Below are 8,581 nucleotides of genomic sequence, written 5' to 3'. Positions count from 1 at the left end.
ATTGCTTCCAGTCAAATTTTTCATGCATTCAAATGCTTTAGTCCGTCAGATAACATTTTGTAAGGACATCCGCATGCATGGCTTTCGTGCGCTGAATTTGCGCCTAGCCTCGCTCCAAGACTCTACTAATAGATAAGTCCATGGATGTAAAGTAAAAAAAAAACCTTAAAGAGGAAATTCTGTGTGTGTGGACAGTACGGTCTTTAAATTGTTCAACTTGTTGTTTATTTAATCTAGAAATTAATATTTAAAATAATTATTATTGCCTAAGAGACTTGTTGAAGTTGAAACACGCGACCGGCACTCCCTCTCGTATCACTTAGGTTATTTTTAGAAAAAGGAGTCTCGGTGCGAAGGTCGAGTAAGGTGAAAAAGGTTTTAGCGTTTATACTTTGCTGATACTACGGAAGCGCTGAAGGGACCTGATGAAATATAATTTATCTTGAGCGCACAAGTTAGTATATTGAGCGCACAAGTTAGTATATTGAGCGCACAAGTTAGTATATTGAGCGCACAAGTTAGTATATTGAGCGCACAAGTTAATATCTTGAGCGCACAAGTTAGTTATCTTGAGTGCACAAGTTAATATATTGAGATACACTGTTCCATAAGCAGTTCATGTGGAAGCAAGGAGGAGCGGAAACGCGAGCTGATTCATGCTTTTTCAGTCTTGGGTTCCAATACAAACACATAACACATCTTCTTGTCAAAAATCATGGTATAGTATAGTACGCCACTTGAAGCGTATTCTGAGGTGTATGTCCCTCTTTCGTACCAGATACCAGATTTGCTGATGTTACAGTGAGTGAGTGAGTACGGTTTACACCTCTTTTAGCAATATTCCAGCAATATCACAGTGGGGAACACGAGAAATGGGCTGCACACATTGTACCCATGTGGGGAATCGAACCCAGGCGTGACGAGCGGACGCTTTAACCACGAGGCTACCCAACCAACACACACACACTCTCTCTCTCTCTCTCTCTCTCTCTCTCTCTCTCTCTCTCTCTCTCTCTCTCTCTCTCTCTCTCTCTCTCTCTCTCTCTCTCTCTCTCTCTCTCTCTCTCTCTCACACACACACACACACCACACACACACCGCTGATGTTACATACTTTATTGCGGACAACTTCGACGATCTGAACAAAGACATGGTTATCGTTGATGCATCAAAAATGTATCCAATGCGGTTTAATCGTGAAACAGGATACTGTACGGTCGTTGTTGGACCCGGATGGTGTTGAATTTCGCTCAGGACACATCGACGTGTTTATTCTTCAACTTCCTGTGTTGTTAAAACATTTTAAATAGACTACAACACACATACGTATACATAAGGGATTGAAACGGAGGAAGTAAAACGGTAAACATGGTATTTTAGTTAGAAATAAAGTCGGTATATATGCTATACGTGCACATACTAATGGATCAAATTAATCAGGCGGGTTTTATATGATATTGTACAGAGTTAAACTGCCATTGTACCCACGTTAGGAAACATTACTGATACATATGCAAACCAAGACTACAGACTATAGTTCCCTGAAAGTGGTCGACTTTACTTCCAATACATCAGACATTAGTTTTATCATTAAGATAATTAAGTATAACACTCAATGTTTACATTTGTCATGGTCATGTAATACTATATATACAAAATAGAGCCGTAGCACAAAACAAGTTATCCAAGCTTTACGCTAGTGTTCATAATACTATGTACCAATATAAGAAGTAAGTAAAACCACTATTCATCCCTGCAATAAACTCCTACTCATGTTTATGTTTTAATTCTTATTATGACATTACACATACCTAGGCCTGTTTTATGTAATAAAGCAAAAAGTGGTAAAATCAGATACAAAGAATAGTATTGACAAGCACAAAGACAATGAACGTTTACAGAAACATTATCAATGTTCATGATAAATTTGTAATTTGTATACTTTTACATGCGAGTCTCATCACTCTTGCTTGAACCACCTAGTCGCAAACTCTTGGACTTTGCATCGTTTGGAAATCTTCCAAAAAGGATATAAGTTTGTACATTTTAGCCATCAGTCAAGCAAATATGCGTTCCATTAATGCCATTAGATGCTAAACACGAAGTTGAGCGCTCAAGATATTAACTTGTGCGCACAAGATACTAACTTGTGCGCTCAAGATACTAACTTGTGCGCTCAAGATATTAACTTAAGCGCTCAAGATATTAACTTGTGCGCTCAAGATACTAACTTGTGCGCTCAAGATAACTAACTTGTGCGCTCAAGATACTAACTTGTGCGCTCAAGATAACTAACTTGTGCGCTCAAGATAAGTAACTTGTGTGCTCAAGATATTAACTTGAGCGCTCAAGATAAGTAACTTGTGCGCTCAAGATACTAACTTGTGCGCTCAAGATAACTAACTTGTGCGCTCAAGATAACTAACTTGTGCGCTCAAGATACTAACTTGTGCGCTCAAGATACTAACTTGTGCGCTCAAGATACTAACTTGTGCGCTCAAGATAACTAACTTGTGCGCTCAAGATACTTTTTATTTCACGAGGTCCCTTCAGCGCTTCCGTATGATACAGTGATGAGCTGATGTGCATGTACATAGCCTGTATCACAGTCCACAGGCAATTGTAGCGCAAATAGGGTTGCGCAACAAAGAGAAAATTACCAGTCTTCCCATATGCGAGCATATGGAAAGACAAAGAGAAAATTACCAGTCTTCCCATATGCGAGCATATGGAAAGACTGATGCGAACATATGGAAAGACTGGTCATTTTCTCTTTGTAGCGCAACCCTAAGTGCGCTACAAATTTGCCTGTGGCTGATGTGCATGTACATATATAGTCTGTATCACAGTCCCAGAACCACATATTTCCTTCCGACCAGCCCTTTCTGCTAAAGCTAAATGAAGCAAGTCTAGATTTCTTCAGGTTCTGAATCTCCAATCTCACTGGGCTAATTTAAATTTGAATGGAATTATTTTTTTCTTTTGAAGTCTAGTACTTGTGACAGTGCCATCCTTGGGTAGGGTGTGTTTTGGGCACTTGTGTTCGAATCGCTGTTTGGACAATAATTTTTCAAAATAAAAATCTAGTCTTTTACAAACATATATTGTTTTTATATGTTATGATTACCATATAAACTCTCCCAAGAAAGAAACGCATATAGGAATTTCAACTGTATTTTTATGTATATTTTGAAACATCTTGTAGGCTTTATGAGTCAATGAAATATAGCGAAATTGCACACTGGGAATGCAGTCTCATCCGTCTTTGGCACCAACTCGAGGAAAGTCAGTGTTTGAGTGTCACATGGAGACGTGTGGTGGCGCTGAAGTAAATACCTCGTGTGACCACCGTGGGCATCCAGAACTGCACGGCATCGCCTCGGCATCGAACGAATAAGTCTCAGAATCTCGTGTTGCCTAATCGCAGCCCACTCTGCCTGTAGTGCCTGTGCGAGTTGCTGAAGTGTCTGGGGCTGAGGGTTACGGCGTCGCACCCGTCTGTCCACGGCATCCCACAGATGTTCGATCGGGTTTAAGTTCGGTGATCTTGAGGGCCAGGGGAGCACATTGATGTTGTGGTTCTGGACGAAGTCTCTAGTGTGACGTCCTGTGTTGGGCCTGGCATTGTCCTGTTGAAACAATTAACTCCCTCTGGCGATCAATGATTGGAAGGAGGTGTGGGCGTAGGATTTCGTCACAGTACCGTTGAGCTGTCAGGTTGCCCTGGATCATCACCAAATCACTTTTCCTACGGCAGGTGATCTCCCCCCACATCATAACACTTCCCCGGCCGAATCTGTCCACCTGGGGAACGCAAGCGTCGGCGAAACGTTCACGTCGACGTCTGTACACCCGCATTCTTCCATCGCGTCTTTCCAATAGAAATCGTGATTCATCACTGAACCAGATTCTACGCCAATTCGGTAGGTTCCAGGCCTGAACGTTGGTGCACCATTGAACTCGATGTCGACGATGTTGTTGTCGAAGCACAGGGCCAAAATAAGGTCTTCTGGCACGTAAACCAGCCTCTTTCAACCTGTTCCTGACGGTCTGTGCAGAAAGCCTCCTCAATCCGGGTATTTGTCGAGCGGTACTGGTCGCCGTAGCTGTTCGATGACGCAGGTGATGTACCCGGATGTAGCGATCCTGCGCCGCAGTGGTCGCTCGAGGTCGCCCACTACGAGGGGCATCTGCTACCGCATTCTGCCGGCGATATCTCTCCCAGAGCCGTGAAATGGTGCTTTGGTGAAAATTCACGTTGAGACTGGCCAGCTTCAAGCAAACCAATGGCGATATGACGATTGGCTTCACTTAGACGTGGCATTTTGCGTTCGTCAACAATATTCCAAATACAGTGAATAATCAACAGACAGCGATCAACCTTTTATACCCATCATTGAGACTATCTGATCCCCAACTTTCACGTGCATTGCATGTGAATTGTGTATTCTGTGACACTACACGCCGAAATTGAAAATCATGCTGTTAAATACGGGTATTTTACGGATGGTGCGTTTTCTTGTGATGTTTCAAAATATAAACACCATAGGACTCATAAACAGAGCAAAACCTTTTGTAAAATGAATCATGTTTTAATTCATTGCTACATGAAATTGCTATTTTCATGATGCGTTTCTTTTTTGGGGAGAGTATATTTCAAATTTGGACGAAATCGGTGGAGAAATTAATAACTTAGAAAATTCTACCGCTACAGTCAATACATAACATGTATATGTTACAGTCAATGTGTACAATGACTGAAATAATGAATTAATGAATTAATGAATTAATAAATCCTTCCACTGTATCCCGGAGCGGTATTCATATAAGCTTATTCTTGTTTACCAATCCGGTTCCTTTCTTAGGAAATAAATATGTTTAAATCATTAATGAATTTGTTAGACATTCGTCACCTATTCATTCAAACAGAACGAAACCCATGCTAACCTTGTCTTCTCAATAATCCCTGTTCAACAATCAGTCAATCTGTACAATAATTGGGTTAATTAATCAGGCAATGTACCCAATGCCTGGAAAGTTTAGACAACGTACACAATGACTGAGTGAATCAGGCAATGTACACATTGGATGGTTATTTCAGTCATTGTACACATTGCCTGATTGTAGACATTGACTGCAACAGGTTTATACGCAAGGTGTGACACTCCTAATCGAAAACCGGACAGCCCGGCTATTTTATCTTGCGGTTCAAGCAAACCTTACGTTTTTCACACAAAAAACTGTGTTGAGCTTGTAGGCCATTCTTTTACCTTTCTGCTCATCGTATTGAATCTGACTAACTGTAGTTTTCGATCTAGTAGAGACGAATTACCTGAACCATGGCCCAAATCACTACAGAGTGATCTCAGCCTGGGATCAAGATTATGTATATTTATTGGGTTGATTTGAACCCGTTCCATTGGTCTTCCGCTCTTGGGACATACACTTTATCCATGGCGTCTGAAAAGGAGGTCACTGACTTTAAAAGTCTCCTGGTTATTAAGAAATATGATATATCAAATAAATACACTTTATAACTAATTGAGGGGCGGTGGGGTAGCCTAGTGGTTAAAGCGTTGGCTCGTCACGCCAAAGACCCGGGTTCGAATCCCCACATGGGCACATTGTGTGAAGCCCATTTCTGGTGCCCCCCGCCGTGATATTGCTGGAATATTGCTAAAAACGGCGTAAAACCAGACTCACTCATTATAACTAATTGATGACAACCCCAATTGCGTGTATGTCAAATTTAAAGAACCTGGCGACAACAAATTTTGGGCAGGCCCCCTGCTAATACTTATAATAAACTAAGTACAATGTATGCTTTTTAAAGGCTTTTGTTTTGAATAACGTGAGTAATCTGAGACGAAAGTTCCGTGAACCAACACAATTGGTATCTTGTATATGTTTCTTATTCCGGATTCAATCGTGCTTGGGTGGGCCAGGTTTAGATTTCCTGTTAATGTCCGATCATGATATCAAATCTTAGTTTTTAGGATTTATAAATAAATATTAATAGAAATGTACGGATACGGTTATTTTATTTATATTTAATATTTTTCGACTTTTTAAATATTTTTTTCTGGGGGTGGGGGTAGGGGGGTGTAGCCCATTTCTGGTGTTCCCCGCCGTGATATTGCTGGAATATTGCTAAATGCGGCGTAAAACTAAAACTCACTCACTCACTGACAATGACATTAATCAATATCAATGCATTCCTCATCCATGAGGCAAAGGCTGTCTATTTAATTCAATTGATGATCAGAAGACACATACAAGCTATAACGAGTGCTAATATCAACTCGAAAAACACCACACAAATTGTGTCAAGTAGATAAGTCTCTCCAGTAATTGAGACATACATATCAGTTTCAGAAACTTCAGCAATGCGAATCACATAATCCTTTTTTTTTCTGGGAATATCCAAGCGAGATGTACAGATCACCAATTCGATTTAGGATATATATAGTTTGTACCTACTCGCCATCCTGAACACCACCGATTCGATATGTTATAGTTTATACCTTCACACCTTGACGAAAACTAAACGCCTACACTTGCCATGTACTATAGTAATTGTTCGAGAACTTTGCTCAAATTATCACCTCAAGTCGGACGTGTTATCTTACGGTGATATGTCGAAATACAAGTAGGACAATGGGTTCCTGGGTTATCTTGTTGTTGTATTGTGAAATAACCACAAAACAATGCATGTCTCGTGCTAACGGTATCTACCTCTGACCCGACCCGGTGGGTGTATCTAAAGCGTGCAAGGTCAGCGTCACCTGCGATGTGTCGTGGACACGTGGGAGTTAATGCAACGTAGGCGTTATTAGAATTGAATATATTTCTGAATAGGCCAGAGGCCAGATTACAGGTAACAATTCCAATTGCGATAATACACATGCAATAGGCACATCTCCGATGATACTGGGAACTGAAAGCTAGATAAACAATATTGTCTGGTGAAGCTAAATGAACAATATTGACTGGTGAAGCTAAATGAACAATATTGTCTTGAGAAGCTAAATGAACAATATTGTCTGGTGAAGCTAAATGAACAATATTGTCTGGTGAAGCTAAATGAATAATATTGTCTGGTGAAGCTAAATGAACAATATTGTCTTGTGAAGCTAAATGAACAATATTGTCTGGTGAAGCTAAATGAACAATATTGTCTGGTGAAGCTAAATGAATAATATTGTCTGGTGAAGCTAAATGAACAATATTGTCTGGTGAAGCTAAATAAACAATAAATGAATAATATTGTCTGGTGAAGCTAAATGAACAATATTGAATAATATTGTCTGGTGAAGCTAAATGAACAATATTGTCTGGTGAAGCTAAATGAAATGAATATTGTCTGGTGAAGCTAAATGAACAATATTGTCTGAGTGAAGCTAAATGAACAATATTGTCTGGTGAAGCTAAATGAACAATATTGTCTGGTGAAGCTAAATGAACAATATTGTCTGGTGAAACATAAACAATATTGTCTGGTGAAGCTAAATGAACAATATTGTCTGGTGCTAAATAAACAATATTGTCTGGTGAAGCTAAATGAACAATATTGTCTGGTGAAGCTAAATAAACAATATTGTCTGGTGAAGCTAAATGAACAATATTGTCTGGTGAAGCTAAATGAACAATATTGTCTGGTGAAGCTAAATGAACAATATTGTCTGGTGAAGCTAAATGAACAATATTGTCTGGTGAAGCTAAATGAACAATATTGTCTGGTGAAGCTAAATGAACAATATTGTCTGGTGAAGCTAAATGAACAATATTGTCTGGTGAAGCTAAATGAACAATATTGTCTGGTGAAGCTAAATGAACAATATTGTCTGGTGAAGCTAAATGAACAATATTGTCTGGTGAAGCTAAATGAACAATATTGTCTGGTGAAGCTAAATGAACAATATTGTCTGGTGAAGCTAAATGAACAATATTGTCTGGTGAAGCTAAATGAATAATATTGTCTGGTGAAGCTAAATGAACAATATTGTCTTGTGAAGCTAAATGAACAATATTGTCTGGTGAAGCTAAATGAACAATATTGTCTGGTGAAGCTAAATGAACAATATTGTCTGGTGAAGCTAAATGAACAATATTGTCTGGTGAAGCTAAATGAACAATATTGTCTGGTGAAGCTAAATGAACAATATTGTCTGGTGAAGCTAAATGAACAATATTGTCTGGTGAAGCTAAATGAACAATATTGTCTGGTGAAGCTAAAATGAACAATATTGTCTGGTGAAGCTAAATAAACAATATTGTCTGGTGAAGCTAAATGAACAATATTGTCTGGTGAAGCTAAATGAACAATATTGTCTGGTGAAGCTAAATAAACAATATTGTCTGGTGTGAAGCTAAATGAACAATATTGTCTGGTGAAGCTAAATAAACAATATTGTCTGGTGAAAGCTAAATGAACAATATTGTCTGGTGATTGTCTGGTGAAGCTAAATGAACAATATTGTCTGGTGAAGCTAAATAAACAATATTGTCTGGTGAAGCTAAATGAACAATATTGTCTGGTGAAGCTAAATGAACAATATTGTCTGGTGAAGCTAAATGAATA

This window comes from Haliotis rubra, unplaced genomic scaffold, assembly GCF_003918875.1.
Source record: "Haliotis rubra isolate DU_JTF1 unplaced genomic scaffold, ASM391887v1 Scf574, whole genome shotgun sequence".
Taxonomy (NCBI): Eukaryota; Metazoa; Mollusca; class Gastropoda; order Lepetellida; family Haliotidae; genus Haliotis; species Haliotis rubra.
The sequence above is the reverse complement of the archived record's forward strand: the minus strand, read 5'-3'. Positions refer to the sequence as shown.